This window comes from Bombyx mori, chromosome 12 (genome assembly GCF_030269925.1).
Source record: "Bombyx mori chromosome 12, ASM3026992v2".
Taxonomy (NCBI): domain Eukaryota; kingdom Metazoa; phylum Arthropoda; class Insecta; order Lepidoptera; family Bombycidae; genus Bombyx; species Bombyx mori.
The window spans coordinates 14,626,300-14,646,363 of NC_085118.1; the positions used below are offsets into that span (position 1 = coordinate 14,626,300).

Below are 20,064 nucleotides of genomic sequence, written 5' to 3' on the forward strand. Positions count from 1 at the left end.
TCCGTGGTTCGTGAGGAACGTTGACCTACACGACGACCTGGGCCTTGAATCAATCCAGAAGTACATGAAGTCAGTGTCGGAACGGTACTTCGATAAGGCTATGCGTCATGATAATCGCCTTATCGTTGCCGCCGCTGACTACTCACCGAATCCTGATCATGCAGGAGCCAGTCACCGTCGACGCCCTAGACACGTCCTTACGGATCCATCAGATCCAATAACCTTTGCATTAGATGCCTTCAGCTCTAATACTAGGAGCAGGCTTAGGGACCCCAGTAACCGTACTCGTCGAACTCGACAAAGAGGTCGACGTGCAACCTAGCCCATGCATCAGCCCGCTGAGTTTCTCGCCGGATCTTCTCAGCGGGTCGCGATTCCGATCCGGTAGTAGATTCATTCGCGAAGCAATTGCTCTTGAGTTGTTAGGTCTCCTTCGGAGGCGCTCGGGCAGCTGTTAGCAAATCCCACCCCTCCTGGCTGAGCCTTTGCTCGCCCACCTGTCCTGGTGAAGCTGGAAAGGCCCTCGGGCCACCAGTAATCTCTCAATCATAAAAAAAAAAAAACACGGTATGTAGTGTGTGTAATGTTTTCTTTATTGATTTAATGTATCTGTTATGAATTATTTTAAAAGAATATTAGCATTGTGCACTTCTTCTCTATATTCTCTATAAGTTTGGAAAATTTCATACTCCTCCGTCCGCGCAATTTTCGTAAAAAGGGATACAAAGTTTTTGCTTCACGTATTAATATATAGATTGTAGATTGTAGTACATGTAACACGCGATCGTGTATCCTTAATTATTACGCTTCACTTTCATGTCGCCTGCAACTCCGCATCCGGAACGTGCGTGCAAGTTTTATCCGCGCCTACATTAATTTACTATGGAAATTTATTTGTTCTGTTCTACATATCGCTATCCATTCTTTATGTAATGCTGCATCCCACGCTTTTTTTACAATACAATCATTTTTCTTACACTATTTTTAATTCAAATTTATTAAAATTTATTTTCTATTTTTCAGTTGAATTTTCTATAAAAGCGTATTTTGTTAGTTTTTATTTAAACTATCATTAATTTTTAATTTTTAGTTGAATTTCAATTTTTTCAAATTTTTTTAATTTGTTTTTTTTTCAATATTTAAACGTCATCGGTCCTTAATAAGTATACCAAACTTCGAGTTAATCCGACGTTTTGAAAGGGGTAAAAATAATGTTCAAAGATTCCGTTACATACAAACATAGATACGTTTTTTTTTTTTTTTTTTTTTTTTTTTATGATTAAAATATTACTGGTGGCCCGGAGGCCTTTCCAGCTTCACCAGGACAGGTGGGCGAGCAAAGGCTCAGCCAGGAGAGGTGGGATTTGCTAACAACTGCCCGAGCGCCTCCGAAGGAGAAGCGCCTCCGAAGGAGAACATACATACGTCTGAAGCTAATAGAAGCGTATTAAAAAACTTCAGTTTGTCTTTGTCTAAACTAAAGTTTGTTGAAAAAACTGAATTATAGTATGATACGACATGGATCGGGTTATCAGCTCATAAACCAGTTCTGTTCGTTGTCCTAGGGATATTTTTAAGAGCTCATAGTGCAGCAGTCGCTTATAAGTAAGGTTTTTTTTTTCGTTCAGCCTAATCCTCAAATTTGCAGAAGCCAATTAGTGACGGTATTTATGCGATTGTCTCATTAGGGTCTGGAATTCCAATGAAATTCTTCCCGAAAACAGTGTGAGAAATAGCTGAAACTCCAACTGAAAGTAGCTTTGTAAATATATAGATAAATGTTTCCCAATAATAGTTGTCTCTGAAGCTGATTACCTCAAGCACGGGTCACCGTCCTCGCCGAACCCGTCGCTTGCGACAAGGGCTCGACGAGTAAATTAACCCATAGACACAGCCCACTGAGGTTCTCGCCGGATCTTCTGAGTAGGTCGCGTTTCCGATCCGATGGTAGATTCTGCGAAGCACTGCTCTTGCTAGGGCCAGTGTTAGCAACACTCCCGGTTTGAACCCCGTGAGCTCACCTACACGTCAAGGAGAAGTTGAAATAGTCTCTCAAGGCTATCAGCAAAGGTAGGATTTTTTATGACGTGACAACGTCTTATAATTCGATGGAGCACGCACGAAAAAACATGACTCATACGGCGTTACCTCGCTCTGAGGCGTTCCATCTAAGGCTTGAAGTGCAAGCGAGAGCGCGCAACGAGCGACAAAGAGGCACAATCTGCCTCCGCGTTCGGCAGCGTTTGACATAATAATATGTCTCTGTCCTACTTGAGTGAGCGATGCATCCGCATGGACAGCTGCTATACAATAATACATTTATATGTTTTCGTCCAATATTTATTTATTAATAATTTCCATTTACCTCCTTCTCTATATTCATACAAAATATCTATGAAACAAATAAAATTTAAATTTTCTTTTGAAAAATGAAACCATTGCATCAGTATTTTCTTATGACGTTGTCACGTTCAACCGATTTTTTTTATCTGAAACTGAACTCTAGCAAGTGGCGATGACCACAATTCAATGGTATTATAGCCGACGAATGCCATAAAATAAGCGATAATTAAACACACAGTTGGAATAATATTAGGTTTGCTTAACTGCGGGCTGGATTTAATTGGCTCGCCGCCATCAATCTCAACTTTCACTCTCATTGCTTTAGTATTAGTTTAATCGCTCGAAGGAATGCTCAAAACACGCATTTATGTAACGTAACGTTTTTAATATCATTTCTTCTGTGTGCTTAAGGTTTTGTTAGAGGGAGACGGAAAGAGTGATCCGTCCTTTACCATAAGACATTATTTAGAAATATTATACAAAGGGTTTTTGCACCCATAAATGTCACACTAATATAATAATATGTCCAACAATTCACATTGAAATGCAGGACCTCTCGCGGTAAAATGTTCAGGTAAAACATGTTCCTGTTATTTTATTTATTTTTATTTACTTCAGATATTACGTCCATATTACATTAAAAATAATACTTCACATAAAAAAAAACAACAATTTCAGATTAAAATTAAAACAAAACCATCTTAACCTATACGCTAGTTTGGATCCAGAGTGCTCAACATGCACATGAAGTCGTCGTGGCCTAAAGGATAAGACGTCTGGTGCATTCGTATCGAGCGATGCACCGGTGTTCGAATCCCGCTGGCGGGTACCAATTTTTCTAATGAAATACGTACTCAACAAATGTTCACGATTGACTTCCACGGTGAAGGAATAACATCGTGCAATAAAAATCAAACCTGCAAAATTATAATTTGCGTAATTACTGGTGGTAGGACCTCTTGTGAGTCCGCACGGGTAGGTACTACCGCCCCGCCTATTTCTGCCGTGAAGCAGTAATGCGTTTCGGTTTGAAGGGTGGGGCAGCCGTTGTGACTATACTGAGACCTTAGAACTATATCTCAAGGTGTGTGGCGCATTTACGTTGTAGATGTCTATGGGCTCCAGTAACCACTTAAAACCAGGTGGGCTGTGAGCTCGTGCACACATCTAAGCAATAAAAAAAAAAAAACTTGTCCAGTGTTACATTATTGGCCAATCCAGATCCATCCGTGAGACGAACAGCCGCAGGTAGCTGTATATGAGTAGGTATATACATATGAGAATATACATATATTTTTATCATCATAACATCGAATTAACGGCTCTACACAACTCTAAGACCGTATTACGTAATCATAACTATCAAAATACGAAACAAATAAATGGAACTTTAATTGCATCGGTGTTGCGAACAGCAATTAAGCTGTGTACGTAGTTTAGAAATATTACTCGGATTATGGGCGTTTCTTATGAAAACGTTGTTGTTAGTAAAAAAAGGTAGGGAAGTTAAGTAATGGATGATATGGAACGATGAAGTATGGATGGACTCATTATCATTTACCCTTCCGGGCGTAGCTGGTATAGGAGCTTAGGTTACCGGTGAAAAGGTAGGAAAAAGTAAAAAAGGACTCACTACACAGCAGACTCACTGCTTTGCATAGTTCGTAGAAATCACGACGCGAATGAACCACCATGAGGTCTTAGTCTCAATTGTCTCAATTGTAACAGGCTTACAAGACGATCTAGCACCAGTATTTGAAAAAAAACCCGGTCATCGTTCTCGTCGAACCCGTCGCTTGCGACGAAGGGCTCGACGAGTAAATTAACCCTCGGACACAGCCCACTGAGTTTCTCGCCGGATCTTCTCAGTGGGTCGCGTTTCCGATCCGGTGGTAAATTCTGCGAAGTACGGCTCTTCCTAGGGTTCTTGTTAGGTTCGTGTTCGTCATCAGGTTTGAGCTCACCTACTAGTTAAAGCAACACTGATATATCCTCTCAAGGCTATCAGCTTTGGTAGAAAAAAAAAAAAAAGAAAAAAACCCTGAATAACATTCGTAAAGGGTCTATTACCAAACCTATAATGTTTTATTTAGTTAGCTTATTACATCATAATAAGTTTATATGTGTGAGCCAGTAGTGTACAGCAAAGCGCGTGCCGGACACACTATTCGTTCCCTAAAGATTGTGGGTTTCGCGTCTCAGTTGACTTTTCATTCGCCTTACATCGCGTAAGCGACGCCTTCAGCTCTAACACTAGGAGCAGGCTTAGGGACCCCGGTAACCGTACTCGTCGAACTCGACAAAGAGGTCGACGTGCAACCTAACCCACGCATCAGCCCGCTGAGTTTCTCGCCGGATCTTCTCAGCGGGTCGCGATTTGTAGTATTCGTAGATTCATTCGCGAAGCAGCTGCTCTAGAGTTGTTAGGTCTCCTCGCTAGGCGCTCGGGCAGCTGTTAGCAAATCCCACCCCTCCTGGCTGAGCTTTTGGTCGCCTACCCGCCCTGGTGAAACTGGAATGGCCTCCGGGCTACCAGTAATCTTTCAATCATAAAAAAAGAAAAAAAACATTGCGTAAGCCGCATTCATTGCGTGAAATTCAAAAGAGTATTTTTTTTGTTTGTCATATCAAGTGTAAATAATATTAGTATAAAGTTTAGTAACAACCATAAGTGACATATGTAGCTAAAATGTTTCGTCGTGACCTACACTGCCACTAAGGCGAACCTCATTTTAGCCTAGACTGTATTAGGTAATACAGCGGCCTGGTGTAGTGAATTCAGATTCTGCAAGATAGTGTCATTTCGAAACAATAGTTCGAATACAATTTATATTACCACATAAGTTCTTAAATGGTGTTTGGAACGCATCTATAGTCCTGATTGCGTTTAATATTTTAAGCAATACAAATTTAGAATGTTAAACATTTGGTTGAATTTACTTGTTATAGACAATGTAACAAATACAATAGAAGCCCGTATTTTATTATATTAAATATTCTGTATATTTTGTATGTATTTTTTTCGACCTCTTTATATTACTGTTGCAAGCATTGGATGTACTTGATCTACTATAGTTTACAGAGCTTATAGCATGTATTTATCAAAGTTCATTAATATCTTAATAGTACTAAGCGGTAGTCAGTGGCTTGTCTTTACCCGTGGCTTTGCTAACGTCTAAAAGCAACGGTAGCCATTCACCATCAGGTAGACTGTGTTAATTATTAATAATAATAATAAAAATATATCCTAAAATCAAGATAACGACTATAGATTAATTTCTCGCGCAATTTTAGATAAAATCTTCTCTTATACAATATTGTAAGCGATAATGAAATATGCTCTAACACGTTCGGTCATTCGCGATATACTATAAATGTGTAGTTATGGATGCTAATAAAATAATAACTTTATAATCGGATTAAATTCGAGTTTTGATGTTAGCTTTAATCATTTTTGGAGCTTTAATGTCACTTCTTGTAGCAACAGACTTGTCTATTTTTATAAAAATACTAGCGGGCCCAATAGACGTTGTCTTATACACACGCCTTAAGTCCTAAAAATCCCAATTTTTACTATGAAGTATTATTATTTTTTTAAAGAAGAAATACAAATTCGGTATTAATTCAGTAGGCAGCGGCTTGGCTCTGCCCCTGGCATTGCTGAAGTCCATGGGCGACGGTAACCACTCACCATCAGGTGGGCCGTATGCCCGTCTGCCTACAAAGGCAATAAAAAAAAAAACACAAATTCATCAAAATCGGTCCAGCCATTTAGTCACTCACATACAAACCGACAGAAGAATTAAATATATTAAGATTCAACGTCCAAAATTAAAACTAGCCTAATATTCATAAACAAAAACCGAGGTAGCCTCATTATCTTTTTTTTTTTGTTACAAGTGATCTAATTCAGTCTATGGTTACATCGCGTTCGTGTTTACATAAGACAAGTAAAAGTGGCATCCGGGTTTGATTGACCCGCAGCTATTTATTTACTTGCCGCCCCACAACATGAATAAGGTTTAATGGATGCTGTAAGTGAGACGGAGATACAATTTAGCGGTAGGCAGCGGCTTGGCTCTGCCCCTGGCATTGCTGAAGTCCATGGGCAACGGTAACCACTCACCATCAAGTGGGCCGTGTGCTCGTCTGCCTACAAGGGCAATAAAATAAAATAAAAAAGTATTTTCGAAAATTTTCAATCGACCGAAGGCGTTATTAAACTATATAGCTATTTTTAAGCTTCATTTGGAAGCGAGACCCAAAGAGCTAATCTTCGCTTATAGTAAATGGCTATGAAAGGAATAAAGCGGCTTTTTGTTTGTTATGATTGTATTAAGAAAAAGAAAAAAAGGGCGCGTTGAGTATGGACATGACGTGATGAAACGAAATGACAATCAGATTGGTAAGAGAGTTTTAACTATTGGAAGGCTTTAGAAGAAGAGGTAGACTTAAGAAAAATGGATGGATTGCGTGAAAGACGATATGGGTAAGAGGGGGAGTGAGCCAAGAAATGGTATATGACAGAGGAGTATGGAAGGAGAAAACATGTTGCGCCGACCTCAGGTGACTGGGAGAATGACAGGAGAATGATGACTACATGTGTACAAAAAAAAAGAAAAAAGTTTTGTTTAATGTCTAAATGAAATAGCTTTAATTTTTTCACTTGCGCATAAATTGAAAAATTTCGTTCTAACAATATATTTTCTATTTTTATATTTTGGCGCACTTTCCGTGGACTACCGTGTCTAAAGTCATTGCTCTTCTCGCTGCGACCCTGTGATTCAGCGAAGTCTCAGCCAAATGACAGCAAACGACATTAGATAAAATCTAATATTTTACTCGTAAAGATAATACCCGTTTGGACGCAACTAAATATACTTGCGGCTTAAGATTATGTTGTTTGTTGCTTGGATGTGTGGACGAGCTCACACCTCGCCTGGTGTTAAGTGGTTACTGGAGCCCTTAGACATCTAAAACGTAAATGCACCCACTTTGAGATTCTTCGAGAGTTTTAAGGTCTCGGTATAGTTACAACGGCTGCCTCACTCTTCAAAGCGAAACGCATTACTGCTTCACGGTAGAAATAGGCGGGGTGGTGGTACCTACCCGTGCGGACTCACAAGAGGTACTACCACCAGATGCTTCGAAGATGCTATTTATTTTATTACATTCATGAGCGAACTCACGGTTCACCTGGGTATCAATGATTGCCGAAGCTATAGACACCACGACGTGAATATTGCCACTCATCTAGAAACCTAAAGTCTATATCGCATTATGGCAGTCGATCGTTGTGGCCAGTCTTGGGGGAGGCCCATGTCCAGTGGATGTCTATGGGCTGAAAGATAGATGGCTGTCTCTCCCTTTAAGCCTGAACTCGTGACTTCTTTGAGGCTTAAGTGGCCAGGATGGTAGTATCTACGCCCCCTACCACCAATTTTCGGATGTTCCTATCTATCTATACTAATATATAAATCTACAGTGGTTTTTACGGATGTTCCGTTATAACTACTGAACCGTGCATCCGATTGACTGGAAACTTGGTATCCATGTAGAAAATAAATGTACTTAATGGATAGGCTAACATTTATTTGAGTTTTGGATTTCCTACACCAGTTGCAGGGGCGTTAATGATGAGAATATTTGTGGGAGTGAGAAATAATAATGTTAATTTTAAATGCCCAGCGAAGCGGACGGGTACAGCTAGTATCCTATATTATCTCTAAAACAAAGCCATTTTCAGTCTATATCCTACATCATCAAGTCATACATTTAAACCTCAAATAGGAAACATTACGAGTACAAACAGCATTAGGTAACTGCGTACCGTCATAGAAGACGTAAAAACAAAAATAACTGTAACACGATATTTTTATGAGTTAAACACAATACAAGCAAATATTGCATAATCTGTTTTGCTTTGTTGCTCATTAGCTAACTAAATGTTCTAACAGTAGAAAGTATGGTTATCGTCAGCGTTGTGGAATTCGCCAATACTGGACGAGATAATAGCTCATCTAAGTTTCAAGTCTAATATCTACAAAGAAACTGAGGCTGTCGGAAAGACCAACGCGGTGGTCCCAATAATAAATCATTGTCTTCACATTGATTAATGATGGTAAAGGAGATGGTATTTCGTACTGTCGAAAAAGACTGATTACACCATCCTATTTTCGGTACACGGGATAGTTGTTTTTAGGTAGCACTTATCCGTGCTCAAAAACCCTTCCCATAGACACAGTCCACTGAGTTTCTCGCCGGATCTTCTCAGTGGGTCGCGTTGCCGATCCGGTGGTAGATTCTGCGAAGCACTGCTCTTGCTAGGTCAGTGTTAGCAATTCTCCGGTTTGAGCCCCGTGAGGTCACCTACAAACGTTAGGGTGAAACTGAAATTGCCTGTCAAGACTATCAGTATAGGTAGGAAAAAAAAACCCTACTATACCATTAATATCGATCGCAGTATGCTAGTATTATACTCGAAGAATGTTGCTATGCCTTCTCCGGTGACTCCCTAAGCTGGCATTTATGGCACCCACGGGAATAAGCGGGGTGGTGGTATTATAGGCACCGCAATTTCAAGGTGGGGCTACCTAAGGCATCTTCAACTTTCCCCGTCCACGCGTGTTACTTATTCAACTATACAAATGTAGAGCTTGAACGATTTTATGCAAGAAGTTATAAATAAAAAGTGTTACAACTATATTCTATAAAATTTTGAAACGTAACAAAGTGAATTATATTAAGATAATTGTGTTCTTTTACCTGAATCTTACGTTTATTTACGAATAAAACACTTGTTAATTATTTACGGTCTACTTTTGATAATATAAATTCGGATTTCATTTTGCATGCGATCTAATTTGCGTAGGTACCTGAAACAAAGAAGAAATAAGATTATAGACAGACACAAACAGACATAACAGTCGTATTATCTGCGCGGCGACTACTTCTATCTATCTATCTATCAGCCCACAGACGTCCACTGCTGGACTACCTACCCCAAGCCTAGCCAGAACGATTGGTCTGCTGCTTGTATCCAGTGGATCCCCGCGAGCCTCAATAGGTCGTCGATCAATCTTGTGGGAAACCTACCCACGTTACGTCTTCCGGAACGCGGTTGCCACTCGATAAGTTTAAGGCCCCAGCAGCCATCCGTTCCTCGAGCAATGTCCCTGCCCACTGCCACTTCAACATCTACTATTGGGTCGTCGCGTCTCCTTACCGGGGGACCCCTCGAGGAAACCCCTCTGCCCGGGCTAAATCTCCTTGTCTATTGAGGCAGGGGTGATGCACTGCGGGTTGGTATGTAGCAGGCTTGAATTAAAATGGGTAGGACTGTGTCTCTTCTTTGTTCTCTTTTCACTTTAACGTCGCAATCTTGACTACTTAATATAACGATAAGAATTATAATAACCAAAAACACAAAAACCAGAAAAACGAGTCGCCAACGTTAACAAGAATGGAATCAGTTCGGAAATGGCTTTTATGTAGACGGATGCTAAACTCATACCACAATTTGAACGATGACGTCAATGTTCACGACCGTTCCTAATTCATTCCTAAGTTCCTTTTGCAGGACCGAGATAGAGCATTCCCTATTTATTATTCAGAAATTAATGAGTTAATACCTTCAATATGGGACATTCTGTGGTATTAAATCCCGATCCCACATTTTTCTGTGTCATCAACATATATTTTTTAGATTAATCAATGTGTATGAATAATGAATATTTCAAATGCTTTTACCGTTTAATCTGGTAAAACTGTAAATTATTAGAATCGTCGCGAATAATATAACATAAAAGACAATATGAATCGTCTGTTTGTGGTTTGCGAAAAGAGAAGAAAATTCTATATAATTATATTATTTATATTATTAGTAGGTATGCACGACGCGTTTATACGTTTCATAAAATAGAAAGCGAGTTGAAAAATGTTCCTAACAGTGAAAGTCGGGAATTCAGTAGTGTTTTATTTTGCTACTTGAGATTTCAGCATGATCTCGTATCGGCCATACCTACTGAGCTGCAATACGAAGACAGGTACAAGTTTATCGACCCTTGAAAGTGCAACACTAAAATTTCCAATTGATTATAAATTATTTTAACTTACGTACTTTTTTTAGTACAATAAAGAGTACTCTCTCTCTCTCTCTCTCTCTCTCTCGCTCTCGCTCTCTCTCTCTCTTAGTATTTTTTTGCTGCGCTCAATGTAAAGCAAATAAATATTAGCTGAGCCGGATGGTCAGTGGTAACGAATGACGCGGATAAGCGTTCGTCAGTTACCGTCGCATTGGCTTCATTAGTATTTAATAATTTAATTACGCATTAATTGCTTGCTATCTCGACACCTTCGTGGTGTAGTGTTTCGTTTCTATACTGTCATATGAAGCTCAGCAATGCTATTGATCAGATTAATATTATTAATTGCTTTATTTATTACTCAAATTTTCGAGTTCGCAATTATGATATTTAATATTATGTATGTTATATATACACATATGTCTATGTAATATCACTATCACACTACACCTACCAAGGTTCATCTCTGCACCCCCTTCGAGAAGGCCTTCGACCGTGTCTGGCATGCGGGACTGATCTACAAGCTGTTGCAGAACACGGACCTCCAGCACGCCTATGTGCGACTGCTGGGGTCGTACCTGGAGGGAAGATCCTTCCTTGTCGCGGTCGAGGGCGCAAAGTCGTCGGTGCGCCCAGTCACGGCCGGAGTTCCCCAGGGAAGCGTCCTGGCACCAGTCCTCTACGCTCTCTACACCAACGACATTCCCACGCTTGAGGGCAACCTCCAAGCGTGGGAAGCCGACGTGAAGTTGGCGCTGTTTGCCGACGACAGCGCCTACTTCTCGTCCTCTAATTTCCCCTCTGCGGCCATTTCGAGGATGCAGAGGCTGTTGGACCTACTGCCCCAGTGGCTGGACCGATGGAGGGTCGCGGTCAACGTGGGGAAGACCGCGGCTATCCTCTTCGGTCCGGTCCGCACAAGAGCCGTCCCAGGACAGCTCAGTCTCCGTGGAGTCAATGTCGAGTTTAGGCCCAGTGTCCGATACCTGGGAGTCAATATCGACCGGAGTTTGAGGATGACCGCCCACGCCAAGTCGGCGTTGGCGGCCGCCCGCTATGCGAGGTTTCTCCTCCGGCCGGTGTTGGCCTCCAGGTTGCCGACCAGGACTAGACTCGGCATTTACAAGACGTATGTTCGTTCCCGTATCACGTACGCAGCTGCGGCCTGGTATCACCTCATCCCGCAGATCATGCGGGTGAAGTTACAGGCCCAGCAGAATCTGGCTCTTCGCACGATAGTCGGAGCAGGGCGTTACGTCAGAAATGACGTAATCGCCCGGGATCTAGATGTGGAGTCGCTCGAGGAGTTCATTCGGAGGCTAGCTCGTAATATGTACGAGCGGGCTGACGGTGGACCCCACGAGCATCTCCACAATATAGCTCCCTTGCACGCCAGACCACCTGATGGTCAGGCGCTACCAAGGGAGCTACTGGAACCCCCGGCTATGGTAAGATAGTCGGCTTAACCGGAGTGATATGGGAGTGCTCATAATGAGTGCCCCCATGGGACTGAGCTGTCCACACTCTTCATCTCCCCCCACACTGTTGGGGTGCCCCCCTATGGGGACCCATTTCTACCGCCCGTTTGGGTGGACCACTCCCCCTTAAGGGGAGTGATTTACGTCGGTCCCTCCCCGCGACGGTCTTCCCCTTCTGGGGAGCCCTTAGCGGGTGAGCGCTAAACTAGTCTCCCCCTCTGACTTGTAGAGGTGGGGCCGCGGCATGGGGCCGGTGGCGGGCCCCACGGTGCTGACTGTTGTCCCGCTTTGTATATATTGTAAATAGTAGTAGTTAAAAGTTAGTATAGTAGTTTAGTTTTAGTTACTTATAGTTAGTAGTTAGGAAAAAAAAAAAAAAAAAAAAAAAAAAAAAAAAAAAAAAAAAAAAAAAAAAAAAAAAAAAAAAAAAAAAAAAAATCAAGCAGAGGACAGCAGCAGGCGCCGGGGGTACTCCTCCGCGGGCATCAAGCCGTCGCTTAAGATCAAGCCCATCGTATTATGTTTATGTATATATTTTTGTCGATGTGGAGTGCGCCGAACGCGCATACGAACAGCCCCCCTAATCCCGTCTTGCAACATTTCACCCCTGCCCTGTGTGGCAGGGAGCTTCGTTCCGGGCAGTGGGGTTTGCCCCGAGGCCCGTTCCGTGCCCCCGAAAGGGGGTACGACGACCCTTCTTCTCTTCTCTCTGCACCCCCTAAGGTAGACTGTCAGAGAATGCCTATGGCCTGAAGTCCGCCTTTATACAGTATTTAAACATTTATGTTTGTACAAATAAGTGTCAAAATCGGCTGAACTAAATGACCCTAACATGTGAAAAACGTTAATAATAACAGAACCTGGGAGAGCGCACACTCCGTTTGTTCATGAATTATAAAACGGACGTCCGAATGAAAATATGTTAAGGATTGTTCACATTGCAACCTAACGATACGATATTTCAATTTAGTCTCACTACATAGTATAAAACAAAGTTTCTTTCTCTGTCCCTATATTCCTAAATCTTATGCTTAAATCTTTAAAACTACGCAACGGATTTTGATGCGTTTTTTTTTAATAGATAGTGATTGAAGAGAAACGTTTATATGTATAATAACATCCATTAAATAGTAGAGAAATCAATAATAAATTACAGTTTCCGAAGCGAAGCGAGGGCGGGTCGCTAGTGAATTACAAAACGGACATCCGAATGAAAATATGTTAAGGATTGTTCACATTGCAACCTAACGATACGATATTTCAGGTTATTCATATTCTTTGTCAAGTTACAGAGGTTTTATGTTCAAAAATTAACTGATACTACATAATAAATATCATTTTTAATACACAAATATGCTTGAATTTAGTTACGGAAGCCTATAGGTTGAAGAATCATATAGGGATATTGATGCATGAAATTTTATTCCGAGGATCCCGAATTATACCAGCATCTGGCCTATTTCTGCAGTGAAGCAGTAATGCGTTTCGATTTGAATTGTGGGGTAGCCGGTGTAGACTTAGAACTCATATCTCAAGGTGGGTGGCAGCATTAACGTGGCCCCGATGACCACACCAGATGAGCTGGGGGCTCGTCCACCCGTCTTGATAATAAAACAAAGGCTTAACACAATAAATAAAACTTCCAAACCGTATCAGATCCGTGACATATGAACGAACCACCGTTCAATATCTGCGCGTGCTGGACTCACCTTATGATTTATTCACGCGATTTACCCTTCCTCTTTAAAATGTAACTAGTACTCAAAAACAATTTTGTTGTTAAATTCTTAAACACATTAAACAAGGCTGTGTCTTTAGGTCAGAATTGCCTAAGGAAATCTGAGGTTTTTCTCAACTTTCCTGGATGTAGCCGGAGCTCCTACAATATTTAATTTTGTTCTTGAGTGATTGAGATTGTTCTTTTTTTATATGTCTTTAAGTAACCAGCAATGCAAAGCGTACAAAAGTTAGGGTTGGCGGTCGTCTTGAACAGAATATCAACGATGTGAACAGCGAGCGCTCGTGAGTACATTTACCTGGCGCGTCAGATTGTTTTTAATTGGATTGCATTACGTAATTTTAAACTCCCCAGATTTTGAAGGGGGTAGTCCCCTTAACTAACTATCACAATGTGTTCCAAAATTATATATAGCCCTCGTGTCATTGGAGATTTTTAATCGATTTATTCCTTTAGATTTTATTTAAAGAACACTCGAATATTTAAATGCAGCCTTTTCTTTCCATCCATTAGTCAACCAAGCGTAGCTTCCGAGCCCAATTTACCTACCTACTATTTAGGAACTAGAAAATCCCACCCACGTTTAGTTACACGATGTAAGTAAGAAGTCACGCACCAACTCTCCTATTTCTTTTATTTATTTTTTATTGCTTAGATGGGTGGACGAGTTCACAGCCCACCTGGTGTTAAGTGGTTACTGGAGCCCATAGACATCCACAACGTAAATGCGCCACCCACCTTGAGAATAAGTTCTAAGGTCTCAAGTATAGTTACAACGGCTGCCCCACCCTTCAAACCGAAACGCATTACTGTGCGGACTCACAAGAGGTACCAGTACCACTGTCCTATATCGAGAGTGGTATGACGGAAATCTTCCTGAAAGTGGCAAAAACAATCATGTAAATTTTCAACTGAATCAAACAAGCAATACTTTTTTTAATAAAAGATTATTGGTGTGTCGTGGAAAGTCCTCCCTTTCCGAAACAGGTGGGCGAGCAAAGGCTCAAACCATTAGGTGAAATAAAGCCAGGACACAGCAACAAGCAATCAACTTCATATTAACATTTCGATTAAGTAGAAGAATTATTTTGTTTCTAAAACACAAAGAAATCTTCCCACGGACTAGACAATTTATTAATTTCACTGAATGCAGCCAAGAAAGTGGAAGACGCTACGAACAGCGAAAGTGTGGTAAACAATAATCATTGTTACCGTGAATTACAGTTTCACTGGTTCGCTCCCCATGAAGTTATGGTTCTGTTATGTCTTATTGTCGACTAATTAATAGACCAAAGTTAAATGGCTACGGGTAGTGGCCACGGGATTTTGATGTAGCTTAATTAGGATTAGATAGGATAAGGACTTGATGATTGGTTTTTCCAACCAATTGGGCACAAATTGGAGTGTACCTAAACAGAGGGCTATAAGCTTTCTGGACGACTTTTAACCGACGAAGACTCTCAGTTATTGAGGATACAACTTAATCAGATGCTTATTGTTAAATTTGATCTTCAAGATATATATATTTATTTATTGCTTTGATGGTTGGACAAGCTCACAGCCCACCTGGTGTTAAGTGGTTACTGGACCCCTAGATATCTACAACGTAAATGCGCCACCCACCTCGAGATATAAGGTCTAAGGTCTCAGTATAGTTACAACGGCTACCCCACCCTTCGAACCGAAACACATTGATGCTTCACGGCGGAAATAGGCAGGGTGGTGGTACCTACCCGTGCGGACTCCCAAGAGGTCCTACCACCAGTGAAAATGAAGATGAAGATAAATAAAAAATTAATTATATGTGAGGTGGTAGTAGCCTTAGGCCATAGACGTAGTGAAGTGAGAGACAATTAGACTGATATCGACTTTTTTTTTCGTGAAGATTGGAAGAAAATTAATAAACATATTTTCAAACTTCAATAACAAAAACATTGCAATGCACTAATGCAACGCGTAGTCAAATCAGATATCGATTGACTAGCAAAAAGTATGACAATTCAAATGAATTTCCACGGGTACGACATTGAACGAAAGCATAATAATAAGTGGCTGGGAAAAATGTCGCAAAGTCGAGGGAATCGGGCCAAAGGCGAATCGAAACAAGACAAGAACAATGTGATAGAAAATGTTGCGCTATTGAAATAATGATCGTTTTTCCATTGTAATTACAATGGCATACCTATGCTGACAAAATCTGCTACCCACCTTAAGGTTTTAAGTTGGCCGTATACATTTTTGAGGTACCATACCGAAATGGCAAAAAATAGAACGCCTTAATTTATTTCCGCTATTCCATGTGTCGCAGCCAATTTACTTGGACTACACTGGATGTGTACACGAAAATTTTACCATATACCATCAATACGTACATCTTCTTGGATTTTTGCGAGTCATCGAGCCAATTAAAACAATTTTTATTGTTAAATCTCATTTATTTTATAGTCATCCGGCTCCAATTTAGGATTATATAGGCATATAAGTATGTTTATTATAGAATAATAAACATCCTTATATGTTATATAAGGATATAAGGGTGTTTATTATAGAATAATAAACATCCTTATATGCGTTTAAATGTATACATATGTAGATAATAAACAGTCAAATAAAGAGCAAGCAAACCTTTTCATCATACAATGTTCCCCCATGTGGGAATCGAACCCTCGACCCTCAGTGCGACAGTCAGAGCCGCTAACTACTAAAACTCCGACTCGTTCATAAATAAAGCGACAGTTTCTAAAAACGCTGGTCATCGGACCTAGTTTACTTAAAAAATTTGATATAAATAAGTGCTAACTGGCTGTGAGTGCCAGTGAGCTTTTTTTTTATAAGTGAAGGAATTCAGGTTACTTTTACTTTCCATTTACAGGCTGGCGTCTTGAGGCATGAGGCCTAAGTGTCAAACATTAAAACAGTTATATCAGTAAATGTTTTAAATACTGCGAATCGCGTTTGATAGTACGATGTTAATCCTAAATCGATAATACTTAGCATGTGTTATGTATTGGATGACAATTATGAATTCGCGAATAAATCTATGATTCGAATAAGAAAGAAATATGTTGCATCACTGTTCTATAAACTATATACTAGTCGATTTGTAAATAACTTCGTACGTAAAAGCGCGAACTAGCGAACACATTGTTCTATTTATTGCAGCACACACACCCGGCTTTGTCCATGTCATGTCATTCGTATGTGTTAATCCAGATTATAGTCTTTCTTTTTTACCAAATTTCATCCACAACCAATTTCCTCGCTTCGTTGTTGAAAGGTTAATGATCATGGGAACTATTGGACTACTGGGTTCTAGTCCGATTCTAAGTCAGATTCAGTTCCTTTGTAAATATTATTTAGGGGCATACGAATAAAATGTGATATTATTAATCTTTTTGTGTTTTGAAGTCCAGATTTTAGTGCAAAAACGTTTAAAATAATAATATGCAAAGTATAGAATCAAAAACGGAAGTAATCAAAGACATATCAAAAGAATTGGTGGTAGGACTTCATGTGAGTCCGCACGGGTAGGTACCACCGCCCTGCCTATTTCTGCCGTGAAGGAGTAAGTAATACGTTTCGGTTTGAAGGGTGGAGCAGCCGTTGAAACTACTTGAGACCTTAGAACTTATATCTCAAGGTGGGTGGCGCACTTACGTCGTAGATGTCTATGGGCTCCAGTAACCACTTAACACCTGGTGGGCTGTGAGCTCGTCCATCCATAAAAGCAATAAAGAAAAAAGAACAGGAAAAGAAAAAAGATAGGAACAGTAAAGTACCTACTTAGGGCAAAGCAAAAGGCAAAGGCAAAAAAGTAGGTACTACTTACGTTGCAAAGCTGCAAGATATAATCCAAGATATAAGGAGGAAGCAAGAAGGAAGTGAGGAGCTAGGAGGGCTAACGTAGGGAGACGGGCGGTCGTAAAACTCATTCCACATCCCTCTACAGCTTGATAAGGGGACATGCCGCACTGACTCCATTTAATGCGGGAAAAGGGCAAGAAGAGGAGTGGATCTAGTCGTATACTTCTTCTCTTGTATTTCCAGCACTAATGAAAAACAGTAGATCCTATCTTATGACTGTCGGATATTTAATACAAAAAGCCAAACATTCCTAAACAGTGAGTTCTTTGATCTCAAACGTTAGGATTATGATTTATAGGAGTCCTTTCATGAATATAAGGGATATTTATGAAATAACTGGTGTTATGTGATCAACAGAAAACATCTTTACGACATAAATTATAAGAATTAAGTGTATGTGTTCGACTTGTCAATTGTCAAGTTGATAGCTTTTCACTATTCAATGGTCTGATGGAAAAGCTCACCGGGTGAAGTGGCATCTTTGAATCTAAATTGAGATAAGGAAATTACTTTCCTATTCATCAAAACGAAATGCAAAATGACATGCGCGTTTAATTATGAGTCACAATAATTCAATTCTGTACTCAATCGCATGCCTGTTGTTTTTTTATTATTTTACTAGCTGACCAGGCAGACTTCGTAGTAACTCAATCAATAAATAAAAGACCTAAACTTTTGTATAAAATAAACTTAAAACAAACAAAAGGAATCCGTCCGACGGGGTACACATCAAAGGAAAAACAAAATTGTTATTTTTATTTAATTCCGAGCATTTTCATAATTATCTACCATTTAAACCTTCTCTGGACTTCCACAAATAATTCAAAACCAAAATTAGCCAAATTGGTCCAGCCGTTCTCGCTTAGCGAGACTAACGAATAGCAATTCATTTTTATATATTATATAAATAGATTTTATTTTATAGACGAGTGAAGGCCTGGAGTTCGGTTAGTCATCACAACGTGTTTGAAGCCAACCAGGATTGCTGATTGAAGGGTTTCTTTCAACCTGGAACGCATTACTGGTTCACGGTAGAAACAGGCAGGATGGTGCTACCTATCCTTACGAGGTCAGAAGACGTCCAATGCCACCATCAATTAGGCAAATTGTAATTTTTGGTGTTTGTAATGTTGCCTTGTTGTTCAGGGTAGGGTCAATGATAATAGATCTCGTGGACGAAGCCCCATGGGCTTTACTGATCAGGTGAAAGACCTTACTGAAACCCCACTTAACGAGTGTGTGCGCCGGGCCTCGGTTCGAAAACATCTGTCAAGGCTTTCATAAGCAAGAATTCCACATGACCACGACTACTCTGCCAAGAGCAACCGATTATGATGATGAATGTTGCCTGCGACATTCGAGCATCGCCATAGTCGCATCACTTGGTAAGAGTACACAGGGAATTTTATCCGTCAGGCCATGCCGACTCCATATGCCCTTAACGCTGCAGATCTTCGTGGTAACCTTACACCAGATTGGCTTTGCGTTTCGAAGCCAATAAAAAGAAGGTAGGTGTAGAAGATCAGTGTTACAAAATATGACAGCCAAGTAAGTATTCAGGTCGGAACTTTCTAAATAAATGGAGATCGAATTACGTAACTCGTAATGACGTTTTAATTACAAGTAATTCGGAATGTTCAATATAAATAACTAATTATCGGTAATTATTAATAGATGTTAAAGGTTGAATATAATCTAAAGCTGATTTTATTAGACTAATTAACCGGATCTCTGGAAAATAGGTGGAAAATTTTCGGAAAAATCATGTTTATGTTTTATATCTCACGATTATGTTCTGTTATTTTGTATATAAAACTGTTCAGTAGAAGGCACTAAAATTATCTCGCTGAGCCTTTGCTCTCCCACCTGCCCTGATGAAATTGGAAAGGCCTTCGGGCCACCACTAATCCTTCATTCATAAAAGAAAAACAAAAATATGTAAAATGATTAGCGGAATGACTTCCGTAAGCACATTTGAATGGCGAGCTCCCGCAGGGTCCGGCTTACGGATAATTAAGTAAACTTGCATTACTGTTGCAGCTAAAGTCGCCTTGATAAAAATTGGAAATATTTCAAATTGAAATAAAATAAATTATATGTGAAAGCACCGTGCACGATTTAAAAGAGTTTAATGTTTTTATTGCTTAGATGAGTGGACGAGCTCACAGCCCACCTGTTATTAAGTGGTTACTGGAGCCCATAGACATCTATAATTTAAATGCGCCACCCACCTTGAGATATAAGTTCTAAGGTCTCAAGTAGCTATTCATGAATACTATCACTATATAATTAGTTCGAATTATTGATGATATTAGATAATTATGTGTATTTTTGATAATACAGTAATATCGTTGCATCGAGCCGATCTGATGACGACCCTGAAGAAAAGGTAATTGAACCCTTGAAATTCCTCCTTAAATTATTTATTTTTATTTTATTTATTTATTTATACTTTATTCACAAAACAAAACTTGTACACAGGCGGACTTAATGCCATGGGCATTCTCTTCCAGTCGACCATAGGGTGGTGCAGAGATAATGCATGGTAGGTGTATTA

At 40.1% G+C, this 20,064-nt stretch overlaps 1 protein-coding gene and 1 non-coding gene across 2 annotated transcripts in view; both read right to left on the reverse strand.

The window, feature by feature from the left end:
* Nucleotides 1-20,064, reverse strand: part of LOC101738869 (polypeptide N-acetylgalactosaminyltransferase 2) — a 116,341-nt gene that overhangs the window by 70,566 nt on the left and 25,711 nt on the right. The window lies entirely within an intron of this gene.
* Mir2723 (microRNA mir-2723) lies at nt 9,303-9,386 on the reverse strand. Its single transcript, NR_107284.1, has one exon. It is a non-coding gene; the product is annotated as a microRNA mir-2723 (primary transcript).